Source organism: Pelmatolapia mariae, linkage group LG16_19 (assembly GCF_036321145.2).
Source record: "Pelmatolapia mariae isolate MD_Pm_ZW linkage group LG16_19, Pm_UMD_F_2, whole genome shotgun sequence".
Taxonomy (NCBI): Eukaryota; Metazoa; Chordata; class Actinopteri; order Cichliformes; family Cichlidae; genus Pelmatolapia; species Pelmatolapia mariae.
In genome coordinates, this window is record NC_086241.1 from 62,797,806 (window position 1) to 62,807,718 (window position 9,913).

The window sequence follows — 9,913 nt, forward strand, 5'->3', positions numbered from 1 at the left end:
GACTCTGGTGAGTTTTCTTTCCAAAGGAAAATAACCAAACACATTTGATTTGATTTTTGTGAAAACAGTTCTGGGATTTTAGAGTAAATTACTAGTAACAAATATATCTGCTGTCTGCGAACTGTTCGGGGAATATTTCTGTTTAGCATGTATTTATGTAAATCATTGGATAACCATGGTCAGCACATTAAGGCAGAGACCTATTCTGTTTTGCTTACATCCTTTGTGGTTTAAGTTGATTTAAAAGAGTAGCATCCCAGAATGTTTGTACAGATGCGTCTTCGTTCTCTCATGAAGTGTTTGTTAGAATTAAGTGACTTATCTGCAGGTGCAGAGCGATAAACATACCAATCACGTCCATAATTACTCATTTCTTTGTGAGCTCTTAGTGCCACAGTAGAACATAAATGTACACAAGAAGTTTTAGAATGCCCACTCCAGAATCCAAAACATGCAGCAGCTCTCCGAGTTACTTATTAGTCTGTACAATAAGTGCTCTAATTTTGGCTGGTTTCTAAGAAGTCAGCTTGAACATATATCATACCAGAACTGATCGATGCATTATTTATTCCCACCGGGGTCCATGTTAGAATGTTATCATTTGCTATTTACCAAAGATAAAGGTGAGTTTTGCAGGCATTGGTCAAAATCCAGAATTTCCTACTTGATGATAAATGTTTTAATCTGCACACCATGGGCTGACACCGCCATCTTTAGATGAAGAGATATGACTCATGAATCAGATCCAGTTGAGAACTGGTTTCTGATGAAATTAAATGGTCCAATCCGTGGCTTCACAAAGAAAGGTAACTTCTATGAAACTTCCTCAAAAGCACCCCTGCTTCAGGACTGATTATTTATTAACAAGGGTAAAATGTTATTCTATTTCAAATAATAGCAGACAGTTACTGCAGGTACCTCTTAGTAATTTAAAGGGATAGTTTTACAAATTATCACTTTAATCCTTTAAGACGTACCATAGAGCCAAGTCCGCCAGAGCTTATCTTTATATTTTTACATGCTGTAGTGCCATTATTGGGAGCATTTCAAATTGCTATACATCAATACAACCGTTATATCCCAAATTTTAATAATATGTATGCATTAAGTCCATAGTAAATACATAAATTGCAAAAAAGTGCAATAAACTACAAAAAAATTGAAAATCATTTTTGTTTCTTTTTTACATAGATTTCTAGCTAGAGAAATTTAAGACGTTTATCCCTCAAAACTGTAAATACAAAAAAGTTGCATAAAATAGTTTCCCAGTGTCTTCATAGTTTTATTTTTGAGATACACCAATTTTTATATACTGCAGGAAAACCAAAAATAAATATTATAATGCAAATTTGCAAAAAAAAAAAAAGTGCATCAAAATAAACTATTTCCAGCAGTGTGCAATTTGAGTTCTACGCATCCCAGAAACTATACAGAAAAGCATAAAGTCAAACATGACTTTTAAAAACACCAGTATAGGCTTTTAAGGCCTTGAAGATAAAAAAAATCCTACATTTTCCGCGAAAATGACGTCACTTCCGGTTTTGGCCAGGTAATGGCGGACATGCGATAGTTCGTGCTGACTGCTATTCCAAGAAGGAAGTGTTATGAACAGCTGATCAGGACAAGCTGATGGCATAAAATGTAAGTACAACTGCTCTGGTTTCATTTGCAAAAAGAATTATTGCGCTAGCTTATGTGGTTGCAGTTCTACAAGGAATTAGTAGAATTTAAAGGATTTAAATAGTTACGCAAAACAGGGTCTAGAACAGCAAAACAAACAAACAAAAAATGTACTATTCATCACGTGCAAGCTGGTCAGCTTTAGTGTTTTCCAGGTCAGGAAAGTGCACCCAGCAGGACTGCTCAGTAAAACAGTCAATGTCTCAAATAACATGAATAAAGTGTAAATAGCAGAGTCAAAATTGCAGACACAAACAGTGGGAGCTCAATTCAAGGTTTATTTATTAGGATGACGTGTGCAAGGGGAAGGATGAATCCCAGACAGAGGTTTTCCTGAGAGATTTATTTCAGAGTGAATTCTCAGTCTGACTGGCTGACACATGACAATATGAGACGGGGAGAGAAGCTCAGGCACAAACTAGGAAAGAAAAAAAGGCTGAATCTGATACCAGTGTTGATCTGTAGAATCTGGCAAAGACTGGATGACTGAGCCAGTTCTTAAATATTCATGTGATCTGGTGCAGGTACCAGTTACGGATCAAACAGGAACTGCTGAGAGTACATGCATGCAGGAAAACCTCTGACAAAGTAAGGCCTGCCCACTCACACATGTTCAAACCAAAAGAGATTCACAATGAGGGACAGGTCCATGTACTTCAAACAACTGGGGAACAGGCAACAGGTCTAAAGAAACAATAATAAAAAGCAATAGTTAATAAAGTCATAGAGTTTATCCACAATGATGTTGTCACTCTTGGAAAGAATTGAGCAAAGTCTCAGATACAGTATGTGGGGGTGTAACTGGAGGCAAATGCATCACAGTGGGCTTAATCATGGGATAAAAAAGGGCAGAGCCTGTCAAGGAAGATTTAAAGTAGGGAAGTAGTAGCACAAAAATGTTAACTAAACAAAATGGGATACTAATAATAATAAAATTCAAATGTGGCATGCAGAAAAGGGTTTATTTACAGCAGCAGGTGAGATATGTACATATATACAGCAAATGTGGGGAGTGGGCTCCAGGGATTCCAAGGGAAGGTCCAAGGCTGGGGGGGAAACACACTCACACTCCTCCTCACTTAGCCCGTGATACAAAACACACTCAGTCCAAAATCCACGCTGTGCCTCACTCACACTCTTGCTCATCCAGGTAGGGTCCAGGGAAAACAGACGGGGGGTCCAAGAAGGTGGAAGTAAGTACAACGATCCACCAAGGACCAACACTCTACCAAGGCCTTAAGTACTGCCTGAAGCAATTAGCAGAGATGAGCAGCAGGTGAGTAGTGCATGAGCGTGGAGTTCAGGATGGCCCAAACACCCAGACAGCGCCCTGGAGGAAAAGGTGAGTACAGCAAACCATGACAGTCTGACCCAATGAGCATGCCCAATATAGTTTTTCTTTCTGACTCTCACAGAGTCCCATGTAATACGTGCAATAGACACGCCGGTACATTGTGTCCATTTCATGCTTTGCCTCTCCAAAACATGAAATGGACAAGCATGCAGAAGTTGCATTACCAGCAGAGGGAGATTATATATTTAAAGCCAAGGAGTCACTAATGAACAAAAAAACGTATAAAGTGCATCGCCAGAGACGATTATGCTAGGTGACTATGTATACATGTAAATGTGTTAATAATGTTTGTTTAAATACTGGCTTAGTAGGTAATTGGAGTGTTGGCTTAAAATAAAACATCTCCCTCTTTTGTTACAGCAACTTACTGCAACTTCTGCATGCATGTCCTTTTCACAGTTTGGAAAGGTAAAGCGTGAGATGGTGTCAGTCATGATATCACAGAGACCATAATTTACAAAACAAACTTGTTTTAATTAACCTGAAAATAAAGAAAGCATCTAAGTTTTTAGGAAAGTGTTAATTGAGACCCAAAAGCTACACCTGGGGTTTACATATACATATTCTATTTGTTTAATTACATGTAGTTCCCCACTCCCCAACACAGCCCTTAGACTACAACCACCTCGAGTAATGCATAACGTTAAGCAGATTTCTGATTTTTCCACACAGAAAAATTTACCTCGGATAAATAAGCTAACCCGAAATAAATCCTACCAATAAGCAGAATTGAAAATGACATTGGCATCCACACAAGTTTAAAACTTCCATTCCCTACACAAATATAAATAATTCAGTTTAACTCCATATCATTAGCACTAAGGCTAATGATATGCCAGGAGTCTCCACACACACACACACACACACACACACACACACACAAACGTGCCAGTATATGCACTTGAGTGGAATAAGTGTTCTGATTTTGTGCCAGCTAGGATATGAAATAAGCACTTTGTTAACAGCAAAGTTTTGATGAATAGAGAAAAAGCAGGCAAGATTTGTTGACTATCATTGTTTCTTTGGCTGTGCTACCCGGTAGGCGCGTTCATCCTAATTATCTTGATCTGCTTTCATCTTTGACTTTCACTGTCAGTGCTTTACTCCAGAAACTACTACTTAAGTTTTATTTTGCAGGGCAGTAACCCCGTTTAGGCTGTCTGTTTTTTTTTTTTTGTTTTTTTTTAACAGTTACTTTAATGCAGCTTTTGCACGCTAGCAGACCCACAGTGTATCTATCCATCTTCTAGGATGCCTGAGCACGGCCCGCAGCAGTCTGTTTTGTCTTTTTATAGAGTCAAAGCAGATTTTATTGGAGGTCATGAATAAAGGTTTTCATGTCCAACGTGCTTTGTGAAACCAAGCCTTATCTATCATCTCCCTCATCACTGCATTCATGGTGTTCCTGTATTCCTATAATGCTATATTAATAACCCTATTATTAATAGCTCCTAAGGGACACACTATCTCAGCGTGGGGTTTGTTTATTCCTGGGACAAAGTTGTCTGGGCAGGGAAAGTTTAAAATTTGTGCCTGCCAGATGCAATTTTGTCTCTTCTCCGAGTCGGTCTGCTTTCTATCAGGCTTAATAAGTATCACATTAGCTGTCACTCTGACTCTCTCTGTAACAAGCAATTAAGTGAAACCTGTATGATAGTGTAATAATAGTCAAACTGCAATAAAATGCTTCTCTGGATGGATAGAAAATGCAATCACATCACCCCATTATTACATTAACTATCATTTCTACAGTTTCTTCATGGTGGGCTCATATTTCTATTAATTCCAGTCTTGATATTTTCATGTCTGCCATACCTAACATGATTTTATGAAGTATTTATTTCTTGTACTGAATAATTTTACCAACGTCTAGTTATTTCAGCAGATGTAGTAATGACTGGCTGAAGAAAATCATTAACAATTGTAGAGTAAAACTTCACTAATCTATATATTTTATTCAGATTGAGCAGTTTGGAGACAAAGTTAGAGAAATAAGGCTGAGATACCTGAGGTGGGATAATGAATAAATTGAACAATTGGACCTCTGAGGCAGCAGAGAAAAAGAGGAAGACTAAAGAGAAGTTTTATGGCTATAGTGAAGGAGAACATGCAGAGGGCTGGTCTGACACAAGAGGCATGGGGGAGATAATCCTCTGTGGTGGCCCCAAAGGAAGCATCTGAAAGAAGATGTAAAAGATTCAGTCCTGTCATTTACATTCATTTCCCAATACAGCAGGCATACAGGCTTCACATAACTCTATACACAGCAGACAGCTTGTAGGTAGAGAGTATGGTGTTGTATTAAGGGCTCAGCATTCTTCTGTGTAGGCAAATACCTATGCAAATGGGAGAATAATAAAAAGAATAACTTCACTCCTTTACATATTGAAATAGTTTTTTTTCTATTTATTTTACATTTAAGTTCTCTCCTTTAGCTCATGTTTAATTATGTAATCTCCCACCTTTGTGAGTTTTCACAATCAACCGGAGCTATCTCATTGACTTGGCCTCCTGTTCCCCTAAACTTTCCCTGCATGGGAGCTGCGCTAAGTTTCCAAATAACCAGTCACTGCGCTCCCCTGCGTTGCATCAACACCTCTCCACCTCCATTGATTATTTTTTCAACACCTCCGATTTTTCATCTTTCAGCTCAAGGACTCCTGTGCTATTCAGAGTATGATGTCATATGCGATGAGAGATTTGGCACTGAAATCACCCCTGTATGCTGTCGATAGCTCTGTTAAGTGAGCATGTCAATACTAACGCGTGAAGGTCACAAGCAAAAAAGGGGTAAACCTCAATCATCAATTTAAAAAAAGAAAAAGAAAAACTAACTAAATCTCCCCTGTCAAATAGTGTTATCAACAGACACACATTTCTATAAATTAAAGTAAGTCTATGAAGGCTTTTCAACCTTATCTGTGCAAACTCAACCTATAAGCGCTTAAGCAATGCTTCATTCAGCTGACAGTTAATCACAAACTTACTAAAGAAAAGCTTAGATAAAGTTGTGTTTACTGAATGTACCCAGGAGAATAAAACTTTCAGCCCTAAAATGTAATTGCTGCCTTGCAGACTGAAAAAAGCTCTGGAACAGAAATGTAAAATCTGTCATGATGGAGTTTCTAACTGACTATTAGAAGCGATGCAGCAGTTTGACAGCTCGAATCGGTTGGTTGGCAGACTGACTTTTGACGACTATTCAAAAATCTGCGATGATCTGAGCAGAAGTTTAATACACTTTGTCTAATGACAGAAGAAGCAACTGTTTGGTGTTAAATGTCTTAGCTGCACCAGTTAATCTCTTTTTATATTGATAAAGGATTGAATGACTGTATGTATAATGAACCTATAGGAAACTGTCATCTGATTTTGATGTGCACTTTAAATTCTATTTTGTTTTTGCGTGTCTCGGCTGATGGATTGGATGGAACTGTTTGGTGGGAAAAAATTAAATTAAATAAAATCCCACACCACGTGGGCGACAGATCCGGAGGTAGAGTGTGGAGTCCACTAATTGGAAGGTGAAAGGGGTTCGCTCCCAGGCTCCTCCACTCCACATTTCAAAGTGTGTTTAAGCAAGAAACTGAATCACAGACTTGGCACAAGAAAATGTGATGTACAAACATACAAAATACAGGCTTTGTGTGAATGTATGTTTGAAGGGGTGAATATAACTTTGTGTTAATCAAGTTGAGTGGTTGATAAAACAATAAAATGCTATGGATGCAGTCAACTTACAATTTCTATGCCCTTCACCAAACTGCAGTGCCAGCTAGCCTGTGAACACAGCAGAGCTAGCAAGCATAACAGACAGTTGTTCCCCCAGGTGTTTTAGGAGGCACACACTGAACCCAGAATCATCCGGTGATTCAAACTAATGTTGTGTCTTCTATAGCATAATAGCAATTACGGCTTCTTGTCAAATCTGCCCAAGAGCAAACTCTAAATGTTTCTAACCAACTGGTTCCTTTTTTAGTAGGCTCGTGTCCAAAAAAACAAAACAAAAAAATAAATTGCAACCAAATTAAATAACAACTCAAGGTGACAATTAATGTCAATATATAAGATAAGTTAAGATTACTGCTGACTCTAGCTATCACTGCAATAATGCAAAATCTAATTTAGTGACCCGCAGCGTCAGTAGAATTACATACTGCAACTCCTCATCAATAACATTCGTCTGCCTTTCCTTAACAGGCCTATATTTTGTTTCACTGCTGTTGTATCAGCGATAACAAGAAGTGCCAGCAGCATTAATTAACAATATATGTTTGTCAGTAATGTATGACATTGTAGATTATTGGAAGAAAAATAAAATAATTGGAGTTATCTACACATTTCCCAGAGATGAGGTGGAAACAAAGGAGACAAATTACACAAAAGCAGATGCGACTTTCAGATGGACAGCTTTTGTTTTGCTGTCAGGAGAAGCAAATAAGCTCCATTAACGGTGGCGGTCTAAATCATCAGCTGCTGGCTGAAGAAACATCACTTGATTAATGTTATCTAAAGATTTAGTATCGCTACTAAAGCTGAAACCAGACAGAAGATACTTCAGCGAACGAGTAATAGAAGCCTCTCCTGAATGAGTTACTGCAATTCAGTGGTAAGATCGGGTAGGTAATACCACAGAATTTAGTCAGAGTTTAGAAGTGCCTTACCTGGATTTACCGATGATTTAACTGGATTTCACAGACTCTTACTGGTGATAGTCTGTGGTAACACTGCAGACAAAAGACAGTTTTCCACTAACCTTGCAAAAGATAAAAATAACAGTAGGAACCATGGTAACTGTGCACAAAGATGGCAGGAGTTGTGTCAAAATGCTTAAAAGACATAAAAGATGTATAATAACCTGTGATTATATTATATCAAATATAAGATATAAGATATAACCTTAATAAATGTAACATGAATATGTTCTGTTTACTAAAATGAACCATGCACAAAGGTACTAACATCATAACAGTGCTCACTGTTGCCTCACAGCAAGAATGTCCTGGTTTTGGGGCTTCCTGTGTGCAGCGTGTTCTTTACTCTGTGGGTTCTCTCCAAGTATTCCAGCTTCCCCTCAAACGCTGTGCCTGTTCAGTTAATTGCTCATTCTAAATCGGCTGTAGATGTGAATGTGAGTGTGAATGGTTGTCTCGATAGGAATTTCTTGAATGTGTGCCTTCTTTTTTCCTCTGTTCTCTGTCTTCCTGTCTATGTCCTGGAAATCAGTCTCAATACGCTCTGCTGATAGGTGTATGACTTCCTAAAATGCATCAGAAAAAGAGAGAAAAGGCTTGGCAGAGGAGCTATAATCAAGGATTCACAGACTTATCCTTTGTGGAAAAGTTTTTTACCTTCATTGTGTAAAAGAGTCATAGCACACATCAGCAATATACAAACTGTGATGGGAGTTTGTATATTGCCTTATATCCCCTTAAACTTTGTATCCATTACTTACATCTGTTATATAAGATGATCAAAACTGTAAGATTTGCTGTCAGACGGCAAATGCTGTGAATTTAATAAAACCAGCCTTAAATATAGGGCAAAAAGTGTCACTGTTAGGATGGTAAAAACTTTTACCAAACAGAAAATGCTCTGTTTTATAAAACAGAGCATTTTCTGGCTATGACAAAACAGTTTATGAAGCATCTGTGCCAAACTTCATATTCATTTGACGCCACTTTAAAACTCGGTTTCAAAGCAAGGCTGTCTCATTTTGTGAAATATTAGTTGCCTTGACTCCTCTCTCTCCTTTTTGTCTCCTCCTCCTTTGTAGATGGACTAAGACATGAGGAGAGGGATGAGGAAAGGAGAGGAAATGTGCAAACTAAACTATATACAGTGTGTGTTTCTTACCCAGTGACATTAGGATAGGCCCCATATCCCTTAGCTGGATGGATAATGGATGGAGGTCCTTTCTAGGTCTGTGTCTTTAGCCTGTTTTTCTCATGCCATGTCTTAAGGCATGACATATGAAATGTGTCACATCTCATAACAGGATTATGCTCATATAATGGTAATTTTGGTACCCATCTGATCACTGGGAGATATACCAAAAAGCATAAGTTGGCACATTAAAAATTTTCCAAAGTTTCATTTGAAGGAAAAAGGTAATTCTACATATTGATTCATGTTTGAGTTGATCCTCAAACAGTGAGCACCGCATAACGAAGCTCTGTATGACATCTGAAGCACAGGATGATGCATCTCAGTAGCTCACCTCAGCTCACCCTTTTGTAAAACATTGTGTAAATGTCACTCAGTAAATAGAGCATAGAAGTGTGTATAACCTCAAACCCTTCCTCTCGGCGGCTCCCGTCCCCGGTGCTACGTCCTCCACCCCCATGTCATCCAGATGGTTGGGATGATGAATGGGACTAAATCATTGTATCCAACTGTAGCAGGTATATGTGGTAAACTTGTTTGCAAATCTCATGCATAAAAATTGCCTCTGTAATTGAAGAGACAGATTTTCTTTCTCTGCTACAAGCATTATGAATATTTTATGGCACACTTTCAAGTGTGCAAATGGTCCCGGAAATAAGTTCCATCCACAAATCATATTAACTGAAATGCTATTTTCTCAGGCCCATCTGCCAGGTAAGTCTTTTCTGGTTATATCTATTTTGTTTGCTTTCACCAGTGTGGAGATTACATGGACACCAGTGGCACTTTCACTTTCATTCTGGTGTTTTCATATATTTCCTAAAGCTTAAAATGAGCAGGAAGAATTAATTTGAAGCAGCGTGTTAGATGTGTGCTCGGTTCAAACACATTACGACTGTGTACACTATACAGTTCATTTTCAACTCTTGTTGACTGTTTCACTGTTGAGTCATTGCCGTTTTCACAGTAGATTATCAGGATTTGTTGGGCTTG